Raw genomic sequence first — 25,490 nt, 5'->3', positions numbered from 1 at the left:
TAGACAGCGAGAAAAGAGAGGTTAAGAAATAATCGAACTAAATAAAAGAGACAGAAGGGAAAAGTTTTAAAACATTTTTTTTTCATTTTTTAATTTAAAAATAATTTTTTTTAAACGACCAAAAACTATTAAAATAAGCATTAATTAGATTCCACATTTTTAAAAGTTAATTTTTAGTTGTTTGGCAGCCGTTAAGACTTACCGTGCTGTTAAACCTTAATTTAGTCCTGGTATTTTTAAGCATACCTGTTTCGTGGCGATATTACTTACTTTCCAGCTGGGCAGATAAGCAAGTTAGCGCTGGTCCATTGTTTCCACTGATTCCAGCCAGCGATATCCCTTTAATTCGAAGCTGTCATATCACCGGCTAACCAGGTGGAGCAAGTTCCGGATTTTCCCGTTTTACTGTGCATGTGAACGCCGGAACTTGCTCCTCGATTTTGCCACTAACAACTGTGAGCGCCGTTGAGCTCTCCGTTTTTTTAAAGCAATTTCTGAGCCAATAATGAAAAAACAGTAAACTGCCCAAAACAATGCAAGGGACAATCTATATAGTACATTAAAAGTAGGAGGAATATGAATTGTCTAGCCAACATAACACATAACCAGTGTGCGTGTGTGCCAACGCGTGCATGTGTTTGAAAAGGAAAGGAAGTGCTCCTCCAGGGTCTGAACCCATATTCACTAGTTAATATCAATTCTCCTTCTTGAATGCAGGTAGGTTTATTCCAAGGTGCCATCTTGGAAAAGGAGGGAAGTGCTCCTTTCCTCCTATCATGGGACACTGATCTGATATTCTAACCCATCCCTACCCCAGTCTGGCCTACATGTGATTCCACTGCCATGATTCTTAATGCCCTCTGAAATAGTCTAGCAAGCCAGTCAGTTGTCAGAGTAATGAGGGATGGGTAATAAATGTAACCAGCATTGCCCACATCACAAGAACAAAAAAAAAATCTTGAATAGAGATGAGACTCATGCAGTGTTTAAGAAAAAAGATGGATAACAATCACCTATAAGGCTCTGATACACTGATAATGAGGCTCTGACACTCAGACAGACAGTGAGGATGTATAAATTGATTTCAACATGGTTCCAGCTCACTTAAGTCTGGGAACATTCTGCCTTTGGGACCATTAGTGCTGTTGCATTGTGAAAGATCTCATAGCCCAGTTCTAAGCAGCTAGGTACTGTAACACACCACACAAACTGATCTTCCACAGAGTCAATACAAATCAATACAGAAATATTTGATATAGTGGAAGTTCTTAATGGAATCAAAACTTTCATCCACATGCTGCCCCTTAGCGCCACCACCTAAAGACATGGGGTCAGGTTCCACGTGTACGCTGACGACACACAGTTCTACATCTCCCAGGCCTAAACACTCAAAGCCAATACCCTTACACCCAAAGAAACGTAAGGGGTGAAATTCAGCTACCGTGCTCTGGTTCTGCATGCTTTGCCCAATTTGCACTACCACCAAGCTTTCCGATGAGGCTACGCTGCTTTGTGGTACACATCACATTAGTGATTGATTTGGGGGCATGTGGGGTGTCTGTCCATGCTGCCACAGGAATTCTGATTGATTGGCCCATTGGCTAAGGTCAGCCATCACACGTAGTTTTAAAACAGTCTGTCCTATACTTTTGAAGGGATTATTCCTTGCTTTTGGGCATTGTTGGTTTCTGTGCATTGAGCTATTGCTAGTTTCTTTGGATTGAATTACTTTGTTCTCTTTTGTTTATCTTCAATTTCATTGCGGTACTGCTACCATTTAAGACACTTTACCTAGTATGGGCTGTCCTCCCTACTTCCTGAATGTTAGCAGACTCTAACCTCGTGTCAGCACAGTACGCAGCAGAATATGCCCAATTTCAAAATTTGCAACTGACAAGAAGTCCAGGTCCCTCTTCAAGGAGCTAAGCCTGTGCATTTCTGCCCAGGAAATCCCGCTCATCATCACTGGCCTCTGCATGCCCTGCACGTGACACAATTCGCACTGAGAGAGCACTAGCACTATGTAAATGAGGGCACACCAGAAAACCTGGGGAAATTCCCTCACTTTGCCAGCGGCACGCAATGCGCTGGTGCAAATGCACTATCACTGCCAATGTGCCAATAGCAGAATTTCAGCCAAATGTCTCACTATAAAAGCTTATTCTTATGTCGGTTCTAAACAATGAACCCAATAAACCAGATTGCCTTTACTGTATGCAGCTATAAGTTTAAATCTAAAGTAATTATGACCGTAAAACTTTCACCAACTCCCTCGGGTAACTGTCTCCATACAAGGCTAACTATACTAGGCTTTATATGGTCTTAGGTAGAGATTTTCCAGTATACTGAAATGCATAAACATATAAGTATCACATAAACAAGACTATTCATATAGAACAACCTTACATTGTCTGAATAAATTATGTTCTCATGGACTAATATATAACTCACTTAATAGAACATTGGGTCAAAAGCCTTCCATTACCAACTGTTACTTTCTGAAAATCCTGAATTGTTTTCTTAGAAAAACGAAACTCAATTCTACAATTTACCTGCAATATCTGAACCAAACCAACTAAGCTTTAGCAGAACTGATATTTCCCATGCCTACAATAAACACGATTATTACTTTCTGATATATTTGCTGTGATTCCTTGAGGGTCCTATATTTACATTAGGAAACAACTGAATGAACAGAGTATAAAACATGAACTGTGAGCAGTTTTATATTACTCATTCCCGCAATTTTCCAATTAGTTGCAAAAAAAATATTTTTTCAAATAAGGAATACGCTTAGTCAACAGCAGAAGACCTTTCAGTTGTGGGAATTAAACACCAGGTTGTGGTTTGAATGTTTAGCCCCGATTTTAACCACCTGATGAGATCAGGGGGGTATAGGGGCAGAGTACTTACCTCCCCATTTACGCCGCAGTCCCTCCCGCTGCCAATTTAACTCCTGGGTTTTGGGAGACACTCGCCACAGGTAAGCGAAGTGACCAAATGCCATAGTCAGATCTCAAGCTAAATATCGCCAACTAATGATATTTCCAAAACATTTTTGTAGTTATTATCTGCAAAGCAGGAAACTGTTTACAATCAAGATCCCTAAATATTTTTTGGCAAATATATGGATATTATAACTGAAATAGTAAAATGGAAATGGAACCAAGAAATTAATAATAGATTTATTAACCAGTACCATTTTGAAACCTACACAGTACGTACCTGTACAGCTCATCTACAGCCATATAAAGGACATCAGCTTACAACATAGTCTTGGCCTTTCACAAGTACCATGTTAAAACTTCACTGTTTGATATATTCTACAGGTTCGGAAATAAAGTTTTATCCAAAACTCGTGCTTTCATGATCTCAGATGGTGTGCAGGGTACTCCTGGATCTATAATCTGTCTCGCTTATATCAGATATGGCACACTCAACCTGGGGTGGACGTTGCAAGTCATGTCCACACTTTCTCCAGTTATTAGAAGAAAAGCAATTTAAAGTGACATTCAGCTGATTTTCAAACATTTCTCACACAGACAGACAGTTCCCAGAGCATGGGTCAGACTCTTTATGAAACTGTAACAAAAAGGACAAAAGACACAGGCAGGCATGAAAAGACTGTCTGGATACGACCCTGTGGCACAGCAACAGAATATTCTACATGTTGATCAACTAAAGAGAGTATTCCAGTTAACATGTAAACCAATCTATAATTTAATGTAACAAAAGTTAAGGTTATTTTCTGATAAAATTGCATAATCTGCAAGTTTCAATCCATCCAATGTACTGTGATTACAGTATTTCTTTTTCTTTCAGTTTTGGATCTTCTATCAGATATGGCTTCACTCAGCGTGACAATTGTCAACATATAAAAAAAACTTTAAATTTACACTAAAGTTCATTACATCAACAGTAAAGTTTCTGTTGGTCCAATCTCTCCAGCACCTTTCTTTCATCATTGTTTGCATTTTCTAAATTTTGTTCTTTACTTTATGGTCTCTCCAATGCCCTGTCTTAAGTTTCATTAACTCAGTGTGCCAAAAATATATTTCATTTACTATTAAGTTTTTGATTTGGATTCTTCACTGTTAGAAACAGCATCTGAGGGCTAAAACATAGGGTCACCCAGGTTAAGATCAGTCTTGGATAACAATTTTCTGCGAGATGGAAGGAGTTTACATTACAATCTGGAATTCAAAAAATTTAAACTTCTAAAAATTGTTCCTAAGAAGGATTTTGTGACATCTTGGTGCTTAAGTCCTGTCCTATTCAATTTGCTTAACACTTTGGGCATAGACAGGTTATGAGATGTCTCCATACTTTACTGGAAGTGGGAATTGTATTTGAAACATTCCAAATAATTGATAACATGTGAATGACTGCTGATCTAATGTAATTATGAGAGGTACAGTTGTCTATTGCCTTTTATCTCAGTATATCTTCGAAGGAAGTGGAACGATATATCTAGTCTGACTTTATGCTAGTGGCAGTCAGTTTCCCAATGGGCAGCCTGCTGCTAACAGCTGATAGTCTGTTTTTTAAGTCAGCTTTTCAGCCAGCAGCAAAGGTCTGTGCTTAGGATTGTCCCAGTCAGCAGAGAAGCTAGACCAGTTTGAAACTGAAGCACGTTTCACAGTGTAAGAAGTGACCTTCTGTTTTAAAGACTATGTATGGAGAGAAAAGTCTATGCATGGAGAGAAAGTGAATGGTGTTTTCATTATTCATATACTGAGGAGAATAATGAAGTGTATGATTCACTGTTTTGTACTATATACTGTTCATTTGCCTGGTTTATTTAAATAAAGTTGGCAATTTTCGACTTCAGTGGGGCTGAAAACTGGCGATAGCCGATTGGCCATCCATTATACATCCCGCCTGATTTTCCTTTCCCGCTCGATTTTCCTTTCCATTGACTTCAATGAAAAGGGAAATGGGGCACGGTGTATAACGAGCAACCATTCCGCTCCCACCCGTGTTCCGCCCCCACCGAAGTTGAAAATTAACCTCAAACTGTCTGTCTGTTGGTTTAGAGCTCGAGTCTCAGTCTGCTGAGGTAAAGTCTGCTCACAGGAGTGGCCAGTAATACCGAATCTGAGAAAATACCTAGCACAGAAACTCAAAAATGTGCCACTCTCTTTCCTTCCCCGTATTTTGTAATTTCATTCACTCGTCAGTTGAATTCTCATTCTTTTACCTCCTATTTCCTTAGCTGGTTCAGTGAAATTTCTCCTCCTTGGGTTTCTCGGTACCTCTATTTCTTTTTATTCTCTTTTTATTTTTATTCACAGGAGGCAGCCCGACTTAGTCCCTGCCTCTAAATTCTGTGAATTTGCCGTGGCTTCTCCCTAACGTATATCTTATGCTGGTTTGCCTGTTTCCTACTGCAATCTCCCTTTCTTTTCAGCCTCCCTACTCTGTGCCTGGCTAGTGGTTGATCCTTTGTTCTATACTTTTCTGTTGGATTGTTCTTTTATTACCCTGTCCCTTCATTTTCTTCTTTTTGTTTCCTGTTTCTACGGCCTCAATCATTTTGTTTCTTTGCCTTTCCCAGGTTCCTGCCTCTGACAGTTCCGATGCCCCCATTCTGGCTGTGTTTCTGACTCCAATTTTCTGTCATTCGGGTCTCCTGTTTGTTTGCCACAGCCAACCTTTACCAATTCTAAACCCTTTTTCAGCCTTCTCCTTTGGTATATTTCTTCAGTGCATTTTGTGGATCCTGTATCATTGCTGTCCAGTCCTAGGAGACTTTAGTGGGGTCCTGAAATTTTATTTCTCTCTGGATTGCCAATGGGTCCCAAGTGTCTTCTAATATTCCATCCAGGCAAACTATCTTTGCATCATATTAAAGTATTTTAATGCAATGTAATGTTAATGACAGATATTTCCATATTTCCACCGAGTGTGGCACCAAGGAGCCCTAGTAAAATTGAAGTCAATGGGAATCAGGGGGAAAACTCTCCAGTGGCTGGAGTCATACCTAGCACAAAGGAAGATGGTAGTGGTTGTTGGAGGCCAATCATCTCAGCCCCTGGGCATTGCTGCAGGAGTTCCTCAGGGCAGTGTCCTAGGCCCAACCATCTTCAGCTGCTTCGTCAATGACCTTCCCTCCATCATAAGGTCAGAAATGGGGATGTTCGCTGATGATTGCACAGTGTTCAGTTCCATTCGCAACCCCTCAAATAATGAAGCAGTCTGAGCCTGCATGCAGCAAGACCTGGACAACATTCAGGCTTGGGCTCATAAGTGGCAAGTAACATTCGCGCCAGATAAGTGCCAGGCAATGACCATCTCCAACAAGAGAGAGTCTAACCACCTCCCCTTGACATTCAACGGCATTACCATCGCCGAATCCCCCACCATCAACATCCAGGGGGTCACCATTGACCAGAAACTTAACTGGACCAGCCATATAAATACTGTAGCTACAATAGCAGGTCAGAGGCTGGGTATTCTGCGGCGAGTGACTCACCTCCTGACTCCCCAAAGCCTTTCCACCATCTACAAGGCACAAGTCAGGAGTGTGATGGAATACTCTCCACTTGCTTGGATGAGTGCAGCTCCAACAACACTCAAGAAGCTCGACACCATCCAAGATAAAGCAACCCACTTGATTGGCACCCCATCCACCACCCTAAACATTCACTCCCTTCACCACCGGCGCACAGTGGCTGCAGTGTGTACCATCCACAGGATGCACTGCAGCAACTCGCCAAGGCTTCTTCGACAGCACCTCCCAAACCCACGACCTCTACCACCTAGAAGGACAAGAGCAGCAGGCACATGGGAACAACACCACCTGCACGTTCCCCTCCAAGTCACACACCATCCCGACTTGGAAATATATCGCCGTCCCTTCATCGTCGCTGAGTCAAAATCCTGGAACTCCCTTCCTAACAGCACAGTGGGAGAACCGTCACCACACGGACTGCAGCGGTTCAAGAAGGCGGCTCACCACCACCTTCTCGAGGGCAATTAGGGATGGGCAATAAATGCCAGCCTCGCCAGCGACGCCCACATCCCATGAGCGAATAAAAAAAAATTTACATTCCCATGTAGTTTACAGTCTGAGTTCATATCTGTTGATTTCTAAACTCAGCTATTTTGGATTTGGTGAAAGTGTCAGTGAGAAAGATGGGGAATTTTTTTTTTAAAGAATTTATTTAATAAAATGCGTAATTCTAACCAACACAACAGCAGGACCAGGCAGAGTGCCAGCAGTTAAACCATTTCTAACTACAGCATCTCAACTCCTTGGTTATTACACTGAACAAAGAACAAAAGGAAATCCAGCAAATGAAAGTTAAAATAAATGACAGTGGACTGGAACGCCAGCACATCTCCAATACAATTTCTGTGGTACTGTGCAATGAATAGTTACAGTTTTATTTGAAGTGCCTGCCAAATGTTCACACAGGAGCTCCTCACTGAAGTTTCCTGGATTAGACTATTTGTGTAGATAGGCCTGCTGTTCAAGCACTCACAGCGCAACAATATTACAAACCAAAGAGACCACAAATGGTCATAGCCCAACCGCACTGAAATCAAATACCCCTCTTTGGAATGACAGCAGCTAATTTGGTTTTGCTGCAACTTAACTGCAGTGGATTAAGCTGTGGCCGTGTAAACACTGAGATGTTGCATGTTGCACACTGCTCGCACAGCACAATCTTCCACTGCAATTTCTATCTGTGTGAATGTCCCATTATGACTGCTCCTTTCTGGCTGTCACTGGAGTAGCCAGGCTGTTTATTATTGCTTTTCAGAAGGTATTGTGGGGACGGAGAAGCAATAGCGTCTTGTTGAGTATAGAGAATTATTTTGCATTAGCTAAAACATAGAATTACATAGAACGTACTGCACAGAAACAGGCCATCTGGCCCAACTGGTCTATGCCGGTGTTTATCCTCCACACGAGCCTCCTCCCACCCTACTTCATCTAACCCTTCTATTCCTTTCTCCCTCGTGTACTTATCTAACTTCCCCTTAAATGGATCTATACTATTCACCTCAACTACTCCATGTGGTAGCAAGTTCCTCATTTAAACAACTTTCCGGGTAAAGAAGTTAAAACATATTAATGGTGTCCTGTTCTTTGAATGTTAAATTACCTATTCCCACTACATGTGCATGTACATGAACAGTCACTCAAAATTTGCTACAAGTAGCACCCATGTAATCATCTATCCCATATTTGCTGCCCTTCTCTGAAGATTCATTTCCCCCATTAGCCACTTCGAACACATTTTGGTCACTGATCTTGCTCATCTATGTAAAAGTTCTCTCAGCTCAAATGTATCCCTATGCGGAGAAAGTTGCATTATATGCCAGGCAAATAGAAAGGATTTACTTGGATTTCTCAGTAATTTAGTTTAGAGAGAATGGTGATGTCTGACCAAACAAAAAATATACAGAGCAGCCTCTTGTGGTGGGACATGGGTCTCATATATATATAACAGCCTTTATATGTCGAGTGTCAGCCGTGGCTCAGTGGTAGCACTCTCGTCTCTGAGTCAGAAGGTTGTGGATTCATAGTCCCACTCCAGGGACTTGAGCACAAAATCTAGGCTGATACTCCAGTGCAGTATTGAGGGAGTGCTGCACCGTCTTTCGGATGAGATGTTAACCCGAGTCCCCATCTGCTCTCTCAGGTGGATGCAAAAGGTCTCATGGCACTATTTCGAAGAACAGTAGGGGAGTTCTCCAATATTTATCCTTCAACCAAACACCTAAAAACAGATTATCTGGTCATTATCACCTTGCTGTGATCAAATTGGCTGCCGCGTTTCCTACATTACAACAGTGATTACACTTCAAAAGTACTTAATTGGTTGTAAAGTACTTTGGGACTTCCTATATAAAATGAAAGGCCCGAAATAAATGCCAAAGTTCTTTCTTTCTGATTGAGGGTAATGCAGCTCATTGAGAATACACAACAACCTCTACGTCTCTAATTAAGAATGTATAGCAGCTTTTAAAAAAAAAATTACACCTCTGTAGTGTTTACGTGATTACTCCTCTGTGATGTTTTTTGAAGGTTTAAATAACCATCATTGTGAGTTATGTACCTCATCTAGAGTCCGCAACAATCTTTACACGGCTTTTAGTAAGAAAATGTAGTAATCTTTAAATACCTCTTACTGAAAGTACAGTCCACTTGTCCTCAACTCTAATTGAAATTCCCACTTTGCTGTGTTTTTTTTAAACATTGCTTATATCAAATTGTTGGATAATTAAAAAAATTTTAGTGCAAAAAACAACTTTGAATTATCAGTAGACTCTACACAGCAGTGTTCAATTGCCTCCCACTAAGGAACACACAGTTCACTGAGAATACTGAGCAGTGCCTGATTATCTCATACTTGGCCCTGAATCAAAATCACATCACCAATTAATACAGATAGCTTGAATAGTTATTTAGGCTTTTTTAAAACTAAAATTACTGAAATTCTAGGTGAAATTCTCTTTGTTACTGACACTAATTCCAGGTTATGCATTTGTGCTGACAGCGATCTTATGGTTGCTCTTTCTGTACTGAACAGAATTTACTGCGTGGATATTGTGAAGCCTTAAAGTACATGTAACAGCATTTTGCACAAGCATGATTTGCTTTCAATGCGGTAAACACATTTATTGAACAAAAATTTTAATGCAATCGGTATGTCTTTACATGTATAGCAGTCCTTAAAGCAATTCTATTTAATTATGCAAAGTTGACTAGCTTTCTTGGGTCATGGTACATTGCAGATTACATAGCACCGCCTAGTGTTTTCCACATATCAAATAACTATTTTCCACTGGCAGTAAATTCTTCCCACCTGCTCCCTGCAAAAACCTGGCCCCACTGTTTGATGGGTGGAGGAGACTTTTGAAGTTTTGTTTAAATTGGATGAACTATTTTAAGCGACTGAGTTATTGTTCATAGACGTGCATTTCCTCATCAGCTGCTCCAGTGGAGTGCTGGTCAGGTTTCTGAATGAAAACATACTTTTCTTTCTGTTACTTCTAATTCACACTTGAAAGTGGGAGAGTGAATGTCGGAGAGAATTGCTTTCAATTGCAAACATGTGCACAAAAAAAGTGATACTGAAAATTACTATTGTCAAAATTATCATCTTTCCTGTTGCCATCGATACAAATTGAGACGAAAAACAGATTTAGAAGTGTGTATATAATAAACTTCTTGTTTGTTTTGTTTTCAGATTGACTGCACACACTAAAGTCATCCTGTAATTCCTGAAAAGGACTGCATTTATCATACTTAACATGTCTGAGCTATGAGGGTGACCACAATCTCACTGTCCCAGTCCTTACAGGGAGTGACGTTTCGAGAATCAGGGCTACAATGTTGTAGCTCCATTTCTGACCCACATTCCTCACAAGTGCGGCTTCCCTGCTGGGAGTGCAGGATCACAGAAACACACCTACAATACACACTTCAGGTTGATGAGTTCCACTTACCCTTGTAATGAACCTGCTGTAAATACTGAAACACTCCGAGGACTCCTGTCCTAAATTGTGAAACTCAGTGTTAGCTACCCAATGTACCAAACAGTGCTAACATTGCAGAAAATGTTTATTAACATAGAACAGAAATAAAATGTTAGTAAGACAACAAATACAGAAATCTGATGATGGACAAACAGAAGTTGTTTGAAAAACTACTGGTTATGAAACTCTCACCAATACAGAATGCATGTAAAATGCCCTAGAGGCAGCAAACTGAGTCACTTGCATATTATGCCACAGGAGAAGGATGCTAGCTTGTCTTTCACAAATCCATACGTGCTGAGCGCCTCATCTTAACAGGGTCATCGACAATAGAAAGGAAATGTTTGCCAGTGGGAGAGAGAGAGTGAGAAAACTTGAGTCGACCCATTCTCATCCAGTTGTGGAAGATTCCTGGTGCCATATCTTTCGTGTATAGACCCGCAGCGCTCTGGATCAGGAGATAAATCATACACTTCTGCTACTGTGCCTAGGTAAGAGCCTCTCCAGAGTGAAAGCAAACAAAAGGATGTGCCTGCCAGCACTCGACTTAAACATGCTCTGCACATGTTCTTGCCTGCCAGCTTTTCATAGCTACAGAGAGAAATGTTTCCAGATCATGGGCGAGAGAGAGAAAAACTCCAGAGAAGCTGCTGAAAGGTCGTGGGAAAAAAACTCTGAGCCGGCGAGGGACCAAAAATATTAGAACAGTTGGCATTTGCTGGATAGAATGTTAGAGTGCTTCTGAACTAAATTTCTACAGGAATCTGTAAAACAGACAGAGGAGATCACACAAGAGCCTTGACACAAGAGCGGTAAAAATCTGACAAGTGGTAACCAATGAATAAAAGTTAGAACTAATGCAATCAGAGAGAACTCCCCCACCCCATTAGCAGTGGGAATATGAACTCAAAATGGAAATGCTGAAATACTCAATGGGTCAGTTAAGATTTGATGAAGAGTCTCATCGGAAACATTAAACTGCTTCTCTATTTGAAGTGCTGACTGACTTGCTGTGTATATCAGCATTTCCAGTTTTCATTTAAGGGATGACATCAGCTGGACAGTGGAAATAAGGAAAGCAGATTATAAGTTAAGACTCACCATCCAGGACTACTTTCCCTTAGTTACCGATTATAGTTTTAATGGGCACAGTTTTAATATGCCGATGGGAAGAGTCCGCTGTTGTGGAGGGGGGAGGGGGTGATTTGCGGGCGCCAAACCTGGAAGGGAAGAAGACGTGTTGCGATCACACTAATGAGGCTATTGTTCAACATATGGTGCTCTCCTCCAATGACTTAGTAAGTTTATCCAGAGTAGATGGTTATACAGGTCGGGAAGGTGACTTGCCTGATTTTGGCCAGAGGTAGTAGGGGGCTATAATTGTCCTTTGGTTAGGGAGAGGAAACCTGTCCAGGGTTGACAGGCTGCCGACAGGAGCGGCACCTCCAAGGAGTTGGGGGGGGGGACGGGGAAATGGAGAAACAGAGAGAGACCTCATCGGCAGTTAAGATAGAGATGGGGGGGTGGGAAACAAAGATTATTGGGCAGACATCGGACATCGGGATCACAGCGGAGGGTCCAGGCAACAGGCGTGAATGGGAAGCCGTGGGAAAGCCACCCAGGTAACGTTAAAATCTTTTTAACAATCCAATAACCCAATACACAAAAAATAAACTACCTTAAGTACCTCAATGAGATACATTTATTCCTTTAATTATCAGCCCACCGGATTTAAGTGGGGACGGGACTTCCTGGTGACTGCTGTACGCACGCATACAGATTTGCCTGAGTCTCATTCAAAAATATGCGGGTTCTCGCCGGGATGTCTACCCGCTCCCAAAAACAGCAATTTTGTTTGCCCCCCCCCACCGCCCCCAACCCACCCGTTTTTCCCTTTTAAAATCGTGCCCAATATATTTGACTGCTTTTCTCCATCTAATACCACATTTTAGATCTATTATGTGTGTTTGCCATGGCAGTCTCCGAGTGGAATTATAAGGGCTTTGTGCCCAGGCACTGCTTAGTTCCTGGGCACAAAACAGAAGAAAAAGGGGCAGAGACATCGTGACATGGTCAGCAGCCTCATTGCTGCGGTTGAAATTATTAAAAAACTTTAAAATTCATGCTTAAGGCTGTGGAATCGATTGGCCTGACTTAACCTTTAAATTTTAAGGAACTCCTTCTGCTGCCAAAACAATGCTGGATCCGTGATCAGAATCAGAAATCTAGCTGTCGGACTGGCCATTTTTAATTTAAGGGCGATGATCCTCAGTGTCGGGTTAAGCTGTCACGGAGTATGGAATCTGCCAGCCATTGAGCTTCTATCCAGTTCTCAGAAGTGAATAATAACTTCATGTAAACAAAATCACAAAGTTTAAATGTTACTCTGCAAAAGATGCATGGTATGTCTAAATTGAAACAAAAGCAGTTTTTTTCTGTCACTGGATTGATAGTAACTTTTTGAAGGACAGTTAATCCATATTTAACTTTTGTCAGTTGAAAACCAAAGTTATTTTAAAATTCTAATCTATAGTAGTTGTTCAGTCCTGTTTCCTTCTTAGCTGTTTATTTCTTAACCCACTTATTATACCAAAAATACGTCACGGATTTAAGAATCTATAGGTTTTCTGTTACAGTTGCTGCTGTGTTGGCAGCTTCCCCTCTTTAATGATTGCCTTTAGTTCTTTTGTCTCCCACTCCAGCTACCCCTTAAAAGTTCAAAAGGCACAGTCCAAAAAGTTTATCATTCTTCTTTTCTACAAACTAATCAGTAAACTGAAAGCTTTTCATTGACAACTGGAGAAGCAATTCCTGTAATTGAGCAGACAGGCAGAAATGGTCACTTCAAATATGATAGGTCAAAAGCAAATACTTGGTTTTGTGACAAATTGTTACATTAAAAATAGACCATCTACTTCATGTAAGTTTTGGTTTTCACAGCAGCAGGCAGAAGTAAAACTGCTTTTAAATTCTGTTTGTGGTGCTTTGTGGCAAGATAGGCTCCAAAGAGTCTGTACACAAATTATATAGAGAAATTAAAACCGCACAAACCCATGCTTCAGCTCCGTTACCTCAGCTTTGCACGGAATTAAATGGAAAGCAAAACTTCTAGAATTCTCATGAGTTGTGCCACATTTCTGACAATTAGGATTGCCAACTCTGGTAGGACATATTCCTGGAGGCGTTATCACATGATCTCCTGCCTCCAACTGCCCCGCCCCCACGCTCTTGCCAATGGCCGCCCAACATGCCCATATTTGCAGCGCACTGCCTTCCTCGGCCAATCGGAAAGCGAACAAACTCCATTACCCAATTGACTAACCATCAAGAATCATCCAAACAGCCTTTTTCCCCATATCTGATATTTTTTATAACTAATAAACAAGTGTTCAAAGAAAATTTTTAAAAACCCAACTTTTAATGCCCCTATGATTTTTCTCCTGGATTGCTCACAACAGTGTCCTGGAGATTAATCTTTAATTCCTGGAGACTCCAGGGCAATCCTGGAGGGTTGGCAACCCTAGTGACAATGGAAACTCCTGGCTTTTGTTTGGGCTGCATTTACACAACAACTATCAATTTTGTCTTGCATTGACACTGAGAAGTTGTAGTATAAATCCACAGTCAGGGCCTGATGGCTCTGGAGCAAAGTGGAGTGAGACTGTCTCCTCAAGAGAGTCTCACTTCACTTCCTTCTGGAGCCAGAACAGGCCTTGACTCCAGATTTACGCTATAACTTTAGAATCTGTGCCAAGCAAAACCACTTCACACCAATGCTGCAGTGATAACGTAAATGCAGCCTTACAGAACCACCAATTAAATGCATTATGTAAGCCTAATCACCATACAGAAAACCCTATTGGCATAACAACTGACAGAACAATACTGTAATTTGGTATGCTTTTCTCTAGGAAACTAATTCCATAAGAAAAATGATTTATACTCTTGGATCAATAGCAAGAAGGTTAGAGCTAGATCATGAAATGCATCTGTTATTGGTTTACCTCAAGAATTCCACTTGACACTTGCCAACGTTTTTAAATTTTTCTTAAATGCATGTTTATAACTCCCCTAAACCATTCACTAGATCTTCAGTAACTCTCTCATACACCTAGTAAAATAATCACCTTTCTGAAGCAGAAATAAATATACAACCAATTAAATATGCTTTAGTCCCATTGCCTCAGCAAGTACAAGGATATAGAACTGCCAATTCTGTCTATGACTTAGTGAGTTTATCCGGTGGTAGCTGAGCCAAACACTCCAGGAGTGTCCCAGGTTTGGTACTTGATCCATGATGATTTAGCAAATCTCAGCCAGGGTGGCAGTAGGAGCATTACAAGCACCTCGGTGCCCTTGAATTCGGGAGGGGAAAATCAGCCAGTGTTCTCGCTCCGCATTCTGCCCACCCTGGTCCAGGGATTTTGGACCCAGACTGACAAAGCTCATACAAAAGGTATTGGTATCGGTAGCCCAAGAACTGCAATCAGTAAGGAGCTAATATCTTTGGGGAAGGAAATTGGGAGAGAAAAAAAAAATTATAGAATTGCCATGTATAAATGCAGTTCTTCTGTAAATTTGTATGGGCGCACCTATATTGATTGTTGTGATCTTTTGGTGCACCCTTCCAATACAGCACACGAACAACACATGAATGACAAACCGCCATGCCATCAGAAAATGTATTGATTACCAGCTTCACCAGATAGAAGAATGACTTCTAGGGTAGAGCACATGAAGCAAAATACTTCTCATTACAGATCATACATCAGCAAGAGCTTTCAATCTGACAAGGAGCTACTTATCTTAAATTTTGTACATCTGACTTCTTAATGACTCTGCTAATTATGCTTAGTGCTCCTTACACAGTCCGAGATTCTTTTAGCTTGCTTAATGTGGTTAAATATTGGTGCGTGTACCTATAAATCCTCAGATCATAAGCACTGCTCTCATTTTTTTGGTCAGCTGGTGCTGGTAATGGTTCTGCTGCTGCCATTTACAGCTACTCCTGATCAATCTTTTGTTTCTTAACCTGTCCCATTACCACCTTCCTTGCCTTGCACCATCATCCCCTTTGACATTTAATCACACGTGCCCTCTACCGTATCACAGACCATCCCTTTTGTTCTTTCCTCCCCTCCACTCCCTCCCCCCCTTTCCCTGGCTCTGTACTTGCTCAAAAATGTTAACTCTTTTAACATCTTCCAGTTCTGACAAAAGGTTTTCGACCTGAAATGTTAACTCCGTTTCTTTCTCCACAGATGCTGCCTGACTTGCTGAGCTTCTCCAGCATTTTCTGTTTTTTATTTTAAATCCTCCTGCCCTGGTCCACTGGGGTGAAGAAGCCAGATTCTTCCTCACAGGGAGGGAAGGAGAAGTCAGAGTGGAAAAGGCACAACCATGTTGCAGAAGAGTGAATTTGGTAGAGGCATGTCTTGCCAGGCTGCACATTTTGCCAGGAAATGGCATATGGAGCTCCCTAAATGGCTCAGTTGGTGAAGTACAGTGTGTAATAGAGCCACAAAGATCAGTAGGTGCCAGGTTCAATTCCTGGTCTTTTTTGAGATGCTAAAAGGAACTTCAATAGCCCTGGGGAGGGAGGGGAAAAAAATCAGCTAGCGTTCCCACTCGTGGCTGTTATTCAGACAACTCTTGCTGGAAAACGCATAAATGTAGATATAGGATGGACAGAATCAGGCTCAGCTGTTGAATTGCTTGCCAATACTGATGTCTGGACTCATGAATGATGAATGGCTTCCTGGGAACCATATACTAGCAGGTGTCGATGCTTTCAGGAGAGGAGGAGCAGAGAAAAGAGCAGAGAGATAAACAAATAAATGATGTATGGTATCACACACCCCAAGAAACAGAGAAGGAAAGAAGTGCAGAATAACTTACAAAATCCCCCATAACAATAAGTGAGTGAGAAAGAATTGCTAGGAACTAGAAAAATTACACACAAATCTTTTCTATCGGTTAAAGGATCGCACAGCAGAATATCATCCAATTAAAGTTTCATTGATTAAGGTCAAGTTTTACAGTCTTTTAAAAAATATTTTTGGTGAAGAATAAAATCTAATTAGTTGTGAAAGAGAACTGACAAAGACCCCAGTGGCTAATTTTAACAGATGCTATTGCCGGTACACATTCAGTAACTGTCTAAGTAACAGTCAGATTCAGACAATGGAATATCCAAATCCAGTCCAGTTGACTCTTCTCCAATCTCACTGTCAGAGTTCCACATAATAAGATTTTACATTTCACGGAGCATAAAATAGTTGCTGCAAAAAATGGATCATTCTGCAAAGATTAGTTTGTGTTTCAAAGTTATTGGTACAAATTCCTGTTCACTCCTATCAAACATAATTTGGAGGGAATTTCTGAAAGGTACATTCTGCAGCTGAGTTTAATTCTCAGGAACGGAGATTTGGAAGCACTAAACTTTTACTTCAGGCGCATGGAGAAACTAGTGCTCAGCTGTGGAGTCATTGAAAGAAGTTGTCTCTTTGTGAGCTTCATTATATACTATAGTGTCAGTATAAGAGCCACTATTCATAGAGCACCAAACTAGAAATGACTCACAGTCTCAGCATCTGCATCACTCTGAATTTAACAATAATTCCACAACAAAAATACAAAAGATAGCACACCTCCACGTCTGTCCCACTTCCTGTTCTGAAACAAGATTCTATTTAATGTCCTCATTAGATAATTACAATCAGTCTTACAATACAAAATTTGATAGAAAAATTGGCCATGTGGTTGACAGTGAGGAGGAAAGCTGTAGACTGCAGGAAGATATCGATGGACTGGTCAGATGGGCAGAAAAGTGGCAAATATGAAATTCAATCCAGAGAAGTGTGAGATAATGCATTTGGGGAGGGCAAACAAGGCAAGGGAATACACAATAAATGTGAGGATACGGAGAGGTGTAGAGGAAGTGAGGGACTTTGGAGTGCATGTCCACAGATCCCTGAGGTAGCAGGACAGGTAGATAAGGTGGTTAAGAAGACATCCAGGATACTTTCCTTTATTAGCCGAGGCATAGTATAAGAGCAGGGAGGTTATGCTGGAACGGTATAAAAAACTAGTTAGGCCACAGCTTGAGTACTGCATACGGTTCTGGTCACCACATTACAGGAAAGATGCGATTGCACTAGAGAGGGTGCAGAGGAGGTTTACGAGGATGTTGCCAGGACTGGAGAATTTTAGCTATGAGGAAAGATTTCATAGGCTGGGGTTGTTTTCCTTGGAATGGAGGAGGCTGAGGGGTGATTTAATTATGAGGGCCTGGATAGAGTGGATAGGAAGGACCTGTTTCCCATAGCAGAGAGGTCAATAACCAGGAGGCATATATTTAAAGTGATTGGTAGAAGGATTAGAGGGGAGCTGAGGAAAAGCTTTTTCACCCAGAGAGTGGTGGGGGTCCAAAACTCACTGCCTGAGAGGGTGGTAGAGGCAGAAACCCTCAACTCACTTAAAAAGTACCTGGATGTGCACCTGAAGCGCCATAACCTACATGGTTACAGGCCAAGTGCTAGGAAAGTGGGATTCGGCTGGGTGGCTCACTTTTGGCCTGCACGGACATGATGGGCCGAATTGCCTCCTTCTGTGCCGTAATTGTTCTATGATTCTAATATGATTACTAATAAATGATAGTATAGATATCACAGTGAGCCAGTTACCTGCAAATGGGAGATGTTTTAGGATATAGACTGCAAATTATTTTCCTGATTTTGTATAATGAGAACAAGTTAAGTTTTTCTTTAGCAAAAAGCAATTCAACTTAGTATTTTATAAGTTGTTGCTGGTGCTTTGTGAAGTAAAAGTTGCCCTTATTATAAAGAGCTTCATAACCAACTTCCACTGTGCCACCTTACACTCCTATAGTGCTCCTCATGTAGGGAATAACATCTCAAAGCACTTTCTAGGGCAGAGGAAAGGTGAGCACTAAGCAGGAAAGAAGGGGAAAGCAGAAGCTAAGGGGAGGGGTCAAAGGCATAATCGACGAGCAGGCTTTTTAAGAAAGAAAGAATTTGCATTTATATAGTGCCTTTCACAACCTCAGGACGGCCCAAAGTACTTCACAGCCAATGAATTACTCTTTGGAAGTGTAGTCACTGCTGTAATGTGGAGAAACGCAGCAACCAATTTGCGCACAGCCAGCTCCCACAAACAGCAATGAGATAAATGACCAACTCAACTGTTTTATTGGTAATAATTAAGGGATAAATGCTGGCCAAGACACTAGGAGAACTCCCCTGCTCTTCTTTGAGTAGTGCTATAGGATCTTTTAGAAGCTTTCATAGCAGGGACAGAGGTAGTAATTCTGATAGATTTAGAAAGAGGGTTCTAGAGGGTAGCATGGTATCTGAAAGATTGGCTGCCAATGCTGGGGCAGAGGGAGCGAGGAATGAGAACTTTACAGTGTCAATGGAGCAGAGAGAGTGTGGGAACACATGGCTAGACAAGATCACTCAAGTAAGGATGAGGCTTTGGAGGCATCTGGAGATGAGGATGAGGATCTTAAAATTAATTTGTTACAAGGAGCTAGTGGAACTTGAAGAAGATGGTGATGATGGTTGTGAGGGACTTTGTACAGGAGATGATTTGGGCTGCAATTCATTGTTTTTTGGGATTCTATCACAGAGGGGAAACAAAAGCTAGTTACAAAAAAAGTATTAATGCAGCTTCTGCCATCTGTCTCATGATGACCACCAGTTTCATGAGAACACAAATTGGGAGTTGTAGCAAATTTCTCCCAGATTTACTGTTCTTCATAGTTACAAAGAAAAGGGGGAGGGCAGATATGAGGACTCTGATCCTTACTGGGAGATTAGATGAACCATCAAACTCAAATCCCTGCAGGAATGTTAGATGAGTACTACAACTCTCATCCCATCAGTGAAGATGAAGCAATAGAGTGGTGGGGAATACAACACTTTTACAATCAATGCCAACATCAGTACTCCCAGTTCAGGTACATCTTAAGTTAGATACAGAGCAAAGTACCCTCAACTTTTCATAATCCTTACAAGCTTTCACCAGAAATTTAAACTGCAACTAGAAAAGTACTTTATTCCAAATAATGAATATTTTTTTGCTAAGGATTGCACCCATTAGGAACTGGATTGAGGCTGCCCAAATTTATTTCACTTAGTCAGCAGAAAAAAAGACTTTTATTCCATTAGTCTGGACTGAATTCAAACAAAGGTAGAGGGTAGTGTGCTAATCCACTATGCCACCCTATCTCTGACATGTGCTAAAGAAAAAGAGTTTGGCAAACTTGTTTTTGTTTGGGGAAGGAGAAGATTCTGAAGAACAGTAAATATTTTTTGTCAATGATATTATATGCAAATGATGTGATTTACAACACTGTGACAATCAAAGAAACAAACCAAGTTTTTCATAAAGATGCTGTCTGCTAACCATCATTAACTGGGCGAATGAATCAACGTCAACTATGACTGTAGAAAACGTATCCCATTAAAGAGATGTTGCCATTAACTACACACTTTGCTGAGTACATGATGATGCAATGACTTCACTGATTGTGTCCATCATTACAAATTCTTGAAGTTTAAGGAAAACCTCAAATGAAAATGGAAGATTTCCTAAATTTTGCATTGTAGCAGATGTTACACTGACCAATACACCAAGAATAAATCAATATGGTAGGTTGTTATAAATCTGGAGACATTTTAAAATAAAATAAAAACATTAGTAAGTGACATGTTTTACAGCCCTAGTAACATTTAATTTCTGAGGTCTATCACAATGCTTAGTCAACTCTTTTTAAAGTCCCAATTCCTTTTATCCATTTTCATTTTTTAAATATGACGTTTACATTTTTGTTTACATTTTTGTTTATATTTTCCAATTTCAATTTGTCAATTCTGACCACATAAATTAAATCCAAGCACTTACAATTCCTTGAAATGCACAGTGTACCAAAGATCTCCAGAAAAATCAACTACAAAAGGCACATTCTTTATTTCTGGCAATTTTATTGCAAATTGTTTTATCTACAAGCTTTCCCTGAGGCAAACTTTATCTCATTGCATTAAAATACGATTATCTACAATATGGAGACAAACTGGCAAACTAGCGGGGACAATAATCAGAAGGAACTACAATAAAGTAATACAAATAGCAAGAAGCAATTGTTAGAATAAATTGAAAATCCAACAAAATGTGTTAGGATTTCTCTATCTTAAAGTGAACATATTGGAGTTTTGTTTGAGTGGGTAGGGCAGTAGAGATTTTTGCACAGGAAGTTGTGTGGATAGATTGGATTCCATGGTGAGCTGGATTGTACGTAGTCTGTGCAGGGAGTCGGTTTCCTGGGCTAAAGTCCCTTTTTCATTCTATGTTTTATGTCATTAGGGAAAGTTCAAAACAAACTATACGCGGATCTTTAAATGCAACAATGATTAGTTTTACGTGTAAAATGCCAAGCAATGCATCGCCCCCCCTCAACATTACCCATTGGAGTGTTGAATATTTCTTGTGTGATATTTCAGCTTGTACATCATTTTAAAACATAGATTTGCATTAATGATATCATTCAGAAATTACATTTTAAAAGGAATTTCAGTATCAATGAGGAGAACTCTGTCAAAAAACTACCAGATTGCAAGGGATGTTATTTCTACTTCACATTAGTTAGGACTTATTATTGTGATATTTCAGGGGCAATTACACCCCATAGCTTCTATTACAGCTCTTGTGTTAAAACAAAGCATGGCAAACTAGAATTTCAGTCAAAAAAAAAGCACAAAAGCTTGCCCCATTGTGTCATGTCTCTCAAAGATGTCATAAAGCACTTCACACACAATGAATTACATTAAAAGTGCAGTGACTGTTCTGTAAGCACACCCAACACCCAACAGCCATTTTGTAGACAGCAAACATCCACAAACAACATTGAGACAAATAACTATTCTGTTTGTTTTTCTGATGTTTTTGACTGAGGGAGGAATGTTGGCCAGGATAGAGGAAGAACTCCCTTCTTTAAATAGTGCCATGGAATCTTCTAAACCACTGCAACAAACAAACAGAAATGCATCCAAAGGATAACACCTTCCACAATGTAGCACTCCCTCAGCACTACACAAGAATGTCAGTGTGGATTATGCACTGGAGCAAGTTCTGGAGCAGAGTTTGAGCCCACAACCTTTTAACTCAGCCCTGCTGACACCAGGCCAATTGCACTGCAACTGAAATTATTTTCCTTAGTCTTTAAGCACAAAAATAGCATAGGATTAGATTAATAGTAAGCCTTTTTGTCAGAACCATCTGTCTCTGCTTCCTGATTAGAGGAATACAATTAGAGTTACTCCCACCATGAAGTTGGTTGCTAAAGACCTAAGCATACCAGGCCGTCCAAGATGCCTGGAGGTAGGAACAGTTCAACTATTAAAGATAATAACACTTAGTAGAAAACTATTTAATAGTAAGAAATTGTAAGCGTCTCTTTTTAAAAAAAAATCAATTTACTTAAGATTGTATTTCAAACCCAGAGAAAAAAATAATTTGCAGAATCAAATTTTTAATAGGATCCAGCCTTTAGAAAAATCTGCCTGTTGATTCTTTGAAAAATGCCATTGCAAAGCCCCTTAGTAATATGTAATGTGCTTGTAAAAGGAAGGTTGTGTAACTACTATATCTTGTTTGATGCAGATTGAACTTAGTCAGATGAATGGTTGAAGGAAAGGAAAGAATTACATCGGTCAAGTATCAGAATATCCCGTCCAACAAACTGCAGTGGGAGAAGTTAAGTCGATGCATGTGCATATTTCATTTTAACCAACAAGGTTGTTAGGTTAACAATAGGATGAGTAATGCTTGTTACCTGCCAAAAAGAGGAAGCATTTCATGGATAAAGTTGTATGCTCTAGCCACACCGCTGGGCACGTACAAGGGGGAATCCAGTCTTGCTTCATAATGAAGGATTAAAATTCCTAAGACTGGTATCACAGTACCAAAAAGTTCATCCATCAGACTATGGATTTCATATCAACATCAGAAAATGTAAATTGCTTTTGAGCTTATGGGGCTCATTTGAATTAGGGAAAATTTGGCGTTAACAGGGAGGTAAGAAGCAGAAAATGGGGTTGAAAGCCTTACTGTCCCGTTAACCCTGATGATCGCTGAGGCCTACCTCTGTGCGGTCCAGCCTGAAACAAGCGGTAAGCCTCTTTCCCAATCAAATTGGGGGTCCAAAAGACGTAAATAGGACACCGGTTGCAATTTTAAGGGACATCTGGGTGGACCGTGCAACGTGAATGCTCCGTATGAATGTGTACTGGTGTTCCAATCAGGAAATGACCAGAAAAGTTTCAAAACTTGTTTTTTTGTGGAGCCCGAAGGAGCCGGAGCGCTCTGATAAATGTATCCATGTGATTTACATCAATTAATGTTAATTGTATTCAGGTGGTGCGTATTAATTGGGGACTCTCTTGTATCCATTTATAAGAGAGCTGATCTAGGGTGTGGATGGTTGTTGATCTCTGTGAATAAAGGCTTGGAAGCAACTGAAGACCAGGCTCTAGTATTTTATCCTTCACCACCTGGCTTTCCAATTTATAACACGTTCCTCCTGGCTCCCCCTAAAATACTGCGGGCTGCTGTCAGCCCAATCTCACCCCTCCTTGGCACCGCCTTCCCCCCTCCCCTTCGAGGGCCGGCATCCCAGCTGGCCGACATTCCTAAGATCGAGGACTGGCGAGCTGCATCGGGATGCCCGTTTGGCATCTGCAGCTCACTCACCAAATTCAAATGAGGCCAGGAGACTCGAAAGAGTGGCTGCCTCTTCACCGCCGGCATGGGCAGCCAGCTGGCACATTCTGCCCATCGGCCAACCAAAAGTCAAAATCAACCCGTGAGTGGAGGGAACAGACAAGTTAACGTTTCGTGTGCAGGTCCTTTGGGGTAGAAATTCAACTTGGGCAATGGCGCAAAATGGGCAGCAGCACATCGGGCGCCCATTATACGCCCCACCCGATATTCAGTCCCATGTGTATAACAGATGCGATACCACCCGTTTTGAGTCCCCATCTAAGTCAAATTTCACCCCCTTTGTCTCTCCACAGATGCTGCCTGGCCTCCTGAGTGTTTCCAACAACAACAACTTGTAATTATATAGTGCCTTTAACATAGTAAAACATCCCAAGGTGCTTCACAGGAACGTTATCAAATAGAATTTGACACCGAACCACATAAGGAGATATTAGGATGGGTGACCAAAAGTTTGGTCAAAGAGGTAGGTTTTAAGGAGCGTCTTAAAGGAGGAGAGGTAGAGAGGTTTAGGGAGGAAATTCTAGAGCTTAGGGCTTAGGTAGCTGAAGGAATGGCCGCCAATGGTGGTGTGATTCAAACCAGGGATGTGCAAGAGACCAGAATTGGAGGAGCACAGAGATCTCGGAGGGTTGTAGGGCTGGAGGAGGTTACAGAGGTAGGGAGGGGCGAGGCCACGGAGGGATTTGCATTATCTGTATTAGTTTCAGATATCCAGCATCTGTAGGTTTTTTGCATTTTGACCTTATGAGTGTTTGATATCCTGCATGTCTCCAAGGCACTGAAGGACACCAATGTAACTTCTGCACCACACTGGTGTCTCTGCCCCATACTTTAATGATTGGATTCCAGTGCCTGATGCATGATACCCGTGAAATAAATTCCGCAAGACTCGTGTCAAATTGGGTACTAGCTTACTTTGTGACCACAGCCAGATAGGATTAATTTTCTGTCAAAAATGCTTACAATAAATGTTTTGTTCTGGTTAATGATGTATATCCGCTTGGCTTGTGGTTGCCATTTATCTCATACCAGCACCATGCGAGAAGTCTGAACTAACCCAAGTTAATATAAAACACATTTGTCAGTCATCAATGTCCTCCTAAACATTGCTTATTTCTAGGCACCCTTGTAGCTGAAGAGGGTAAGTACTTGACTCCAAAACAGAACTGGTTGTCAGCCCAAGTCTCAGGGCTGCCCATCAATGATATCAGCTTGCTTTCGTTGGATGAGTTTCATCCACCAGGATCATTTGATCAGTAAGCAGTTCCACTTGGGCAATGGGAGAAGGAATTAAAATAGTGCTCAACTGCTATGATACTGGAATGTGATACAGAACAACACAAGCCAAACAGACCAATGGATATATATCACTAACCACTTTAAACTGTACTTGCACTGTGGTCTGACCAGCCAATCACAGAGCTGGACTCTGCCTGTGGAGAATCTGGCTCAGCTCTCCCAATTGAGAAGAGTTATGTAGAAGAAAAAAATTGAAAAAGTCCTTATCAGAATTGGATTATGGTTTATTATGGAGATTGATAACCATATCTGAGCATCTTCAATGAAACTGTGGGTAATATGGTTCAGTGCAGCATCCAGTGTGTTATCAAGCCATACAGACCTGGAATGTCCCAGGTATAGTTTCCCCATCTGTGGTGAGTTAGTTCATCATGACTAATGGTCCTAGGGGTGCTACAACTGGCTTAGCATCCCTGGGATAGAAAGGAGATCAGTCAGGGTTCTTGCTATGATGATCCATGTTGGAAACATATATGTGTGAACATTGTGTGAGGACAAAATTGGACTCAGTTGTGATCCCTCCCATGTTTAAACACTTTACTCACTATCTACGCTGACACATGAAGAATGGCCATGCGGATGAGGTACCGGAGGGCCTGACAGCTATGGACCCCAACATTAGTCAATATCTTGAGGACAAAAGGGGAGAAAATGAGAGAAAACTGAGGAGAAAAAAACATAAAGGACAGCCAGTGAAAGCTTTATTTTTCCAACGGTGTTAATATTTCCACTCGATTGGCTTCTGAGGTAGGAGAGCAACGTTTTTATATAATTTCCTACAGGGACTCTTGCCATGTTTTAAATAATTCTGGTTTGTTCTGGTTTTGTACATCTCTACATTGAGCATTGGCCTTCTGAGTACTGAATGATCTGGGTCAGTTTCAAACTATACAGCT

The 25,490-nt window shown here is 41.0% G+C and overlaps 1 protein-coding gene across 1 annotated transcript in view; it reads right to left on the bottom strand.

Annotated features, from left to right (window-relative positions):
• afap1l2 (actin filament associated protein 1-like 2) overlaps nucleotides 1-25,490 on the bottom strand; it is a 163,723-nt gene that overhangs the window by 112,128 nt on the left and 26,105 nt on the right. The gene's annotated exons all lie outside the window — the stretch shown is intronic.

The sequence above is a fragment of the Heptranchias perlo genome, chromosome 21, assembly GCF_035084215.1.
Source record: "Heptranchias perlo isolate sHepPer1 chromosome 21, sHepPer1.hap1, whole genome shotgun sequence".
NCBI classification, from domain to species: Eukaryota; Metazoa; Chordata; class Chondrichthyes; order Hexanchiformes; family Hexanchidae; genus Heptranchias; species Heptranchias perlo.
This window is presented reverse-complemented; position numbering and strand designations above follow the sequence as displayed.